The 3601-nt window shown below is 43.3% G+C and overlaps 1 long non-coding RNA gene across 1 annotated transcript; it reads left to right on the top strand.

Annotated features, from left to right (window-relative positions):
• The first annotated feature begins 299 nt into the window (after positions 1-299).
• LOC128779890 (uncharacterized) lies at positions 300-3223 on the top strand. Its single transcript, XR_008425954.1, has 3 exons — positions 300-439; positions 551-626; positions 2556-3223. It is a non-coding gene; the product is annotated as an uncharacterized lncRNA (long non-coding RNA).
• The last annotated feature ends 378 nt before the right edge of the window (positions 3224-3601 follow it).

The raw sequence follows: 3601 nt of genomic DNA, 5'->3' as shown, positions 1-3601 counted from the left end.
TCTTAACTTCAATGACAGTGGGGGAGGGAGGTGGGTTCAGCTGGGGTGGGGTGGAGGGATGGGGAGAAAAGGCACACAACTGTAATTGAATAACAATAAAAATTAAAAAAAAAAAGACTGGCTGAGTGGACATGGATTGTGGGTGGAGACCTCTGCCCATGGTTTATCTCAGGCCCTTGAGGTGAATCTCATTTGCCCTGGGTAATGACGCAATCTGGGCCAGATCCGGGAGCAGAAGGTCCAGTGGGTGGAAGCAGCAGCAACTAAGCAACTAGGGCTGAGCAGGCCTTAAGGTCACTGGACCAGCTGCCAGTCACTGTCATTGCAGAGCGCCACCCAGGTCATGGAGGAACAACAGCTGCTTGACGAGGACCCCCGCCCTGTGTCCACCAGTGAGGGGCAGGTGTGCCACATCACCGAGGGCCAGAGCAGCACCAAGGTGACTGTGGCTACCCAGGGGTCTGGGGAACCAGGGCAGGTGGACAGCCAGTGAAGGACACCATCCCGGAAGCTGCCAGGCTCCACAGCCAGCTCACCATTTCCATTTCAGACTGCAGCCTGGAGCACAGTGCCCACATTGAACACATAGGGCCAGATGACCTGGAGCCCAGGAGGCAGAGCCCAAGGTGAGAAGGTGGGGGAGGAAGGGGTGGTATGGGGGTGGAGGCTCATGCAAGCTTATCAGGAGGGGTCAGCATCAGACACATGGGGAGCACCCACAGAGGCTGGCCAGGAGAAAAGGCCAGCCTCAGACCACCTGTGTGCTGGACTGCCCCTGGGGAGGGTGTCCTGTGGTGGGTCCTGGGCTCTGGCTGTGTTCTGTCCTTGGGGGACACATGGAAATACAGGCATGTGGGTGATGTTTTCTTCTCTGGAAACTTCAGCACTAGCCCAGGAGGCAAAGCCAGGTCCTGCTTCAAACCTGTCACACATCCCCAGGAGCTCCATGCAGGGGGCAGACCAGGAGGCTGCTCCAGACCTGGAGGGGTGTCTGCCTCCAGTGGTGGTACCACCTGCAGCAACTGCTCCAGCTGCAGCTGTGGAGCCAGGGCTGGCCTGTGCAGCATCTCCTGACCTGACTGAGGTCCCGCCACCCCTGCCCAAGGAGACCTCCCTGAACCTGCTCTGGTTCCTGCCACAGAGGAGGAGCTGCCCCTGGAAAATGCAGCAGGGCCAGCCCCAGAGCAGCCTGTTGAACCTGTTGAGTTTGTTTTACCTTCATTCTTTGACCTGTTTCTTTTATTTGCTTTCATTATTATGTTTTTCTTTTCTCCTATGGCGTAATTCAGTTTTTTATTATTTGGGGTTCCTTGGGGTTTTTTTCTTGTATTTTCTTTTTTTATCCTTCATTTCCCCATGATATAATTCATTTTAAATAATGAATAAAAGTTATATTTTGTATTCTAAATTTGTGCCATTCTTAAGCGTGACCTACATTTATGATGCTGTGCAAGCATCACAACCACTATCTAGTTGCAGGACGCTCCATCACCCCAAAGGGAAACCCTGCACCAGAAGTACTCACTCCCCACTCCTCCTGCTCCTGGCAAACCTTGATCTGCTTTCTGTCTCTGTTCTTTACCTATTCTATAAGTTTCCTATCAATGGAATGGAATCTTACAATAGATACCTTTTTGTGTCTGCTCACCTATTTTGTTTGTTTTTATCTACAAATAATAAAAGGTTAGCCTTTTAAAATTAATTCCTACATTTTATTTTTTCTTGTTTTATTGCACAATGTTGAATCAAAGGCATCATTGTCTTGTTCAAGATTTAAAGGAATAAGGTTAATTTTTCTTTGTTAAATTCTCTGTGTGCTACACAATTTGGGTAGCTACTCTTTTTATAATAGTACTCATCACAAGCAAAGTTATATTGTGATTACAAAGAACCTCCAAATCTTGGTGGCCTACAAGAACAAAGATTTATATTTTAATTTTTTGATATGACAGCTATGAGCTGGCTTCTACTCTGTTCCATCTGTGCTCCATGTGCTTCTTTCTTCTGGAGCCAAGTTTCAAGAGGTAACTCTAACCTGGGACCTGAAATCTTTGAGGAAAGAGTCAGGGAGGAATAAGAATAATGCAGAAAACATGCCAGAGCTCTGAAAGCTTCTGCTATTTTAGTTGACTTACATAGAACTGTATTTTAAAATTTAAATGTGTTTTCATAATTGTATATATTTTCCTAATAAATTAATTTTTGCACTTGATTAACAACTTAATTTTATAGTTTCTAAAATTATTTGAGACTTCCTTTCTAGTCTGATACTGGCAAATTTTTGTGATTATTGCATATGTGCCTGAAATAAACTGTGTTCTTTAATTTTCATGTGCAGAATTCTAAAAATGTTTATGAAATTAAGTTTTGTGTGTATCAGAGGGTGTACCTAATTGAATTAATTTAATTTAATGCTCTTGATTTGTGGATTCCTTGACAGTGCCAATAATGTACCTTAGAACCTTAATCCCGTAGAAAGCAATTCTATGGATAAAATATATTTATGTGTATTGTTATTGCTATTACTATTATTATTTTCTATTTTATCTTTACAGCTGGAGTCAATTTAGAGGGAGATAACTCCCTTTGATGAAGGCAGAAGATGTCTTCCCTAGGCCACTTACTGAAGATGAGTCTCTTCTCCAGTCCTGACCTGATAAAACAGCTAGTGCTTCATCTCTCCTCAAGGCCAAGCTAACTGTTTGTTCCCAGGAAGACAGGCATTATTCTTAAATTGTATTTATTTTTTCTTTTCTAGGTGTGCCACTAGGTTTGGTTGTAGTTTCAGTATCCTATTGAGATTTTGGGGGGTTGGTGATTTCTGTCATTTTTTATGCAAGATTTACAATGTTAAGTTGTATCCCACTATTTTGCAGTGAGGGGCCTTTCATAATACCCAGGCTGCTCTCCTGGGGAGTGTGGAAGCCTAGTACTGCCCCCAGCCCTGTCACACTGCAAGTGCACTTGTCAGGATTACCCCGGCCCCCAAACTGCTCAGCCGAATAGTCCATTCTCTGCTCTTATTTCAATTTACACCTTTACAACATTGAATGTAGTTGTTATTCTCTTCTCCTTGAAGCATTTTCCTCTCTGGGTTTTCTCCTACCATTCTGGAGATTCATTACCAGACTCCTTTGTTGGCTCTTCCTTTTTTATTCAGCCTCTAATTTTTGAAGTATTACAGAATCTGGTTCTAAGTCTTCTGCTCTCCATCTACACTCATTTCCTAACTGACCTTATTCATTCTTTTGAATAAGAATTATGGCTTTTGAATTATGGCTTTTGAGTAGCACCTAAATAAAATGTTCATGGAGCCCAAATCCATCATCCTTGACTTTTCCCAAAGCCTGGTCCTGTATGTCCAGCTGCCTGTTTGCCTATGTTAGAGAACCTCAACCTTAACCTGTCTTAAATGAAACTCTTTGGGTTTTTTCTTTCCTAAAATATATTTATTGTCCAGTCTTCCTTAGTATGTCCCCAAACCCAGGAATCAACTAAACTTTTCCCTCAACCCCATGTTGATTTCACTCCTAAAACATATCTCAAATCTGTTCACTTCTATACATCTCCACTGCTACTACACCAACTTAATATCTGCCAT

Source organism: Desmodus rotundus, chromosome 13 (assembly GCF_022682495.2).
Source record: "Desmodus rotundus isolate HL8 chromosome 13, HLdesRot8A.1, whole genome shotgun sequence".
NCBI lineage: Eukaryota > Metazoa > Chordata > Mammalia > Chiroptera > Phyllostomidae > Desmodus > Desmodus rotundus.
This window is presented reverse-complemented; position numbering and strand designations above follow the sequence as displayed.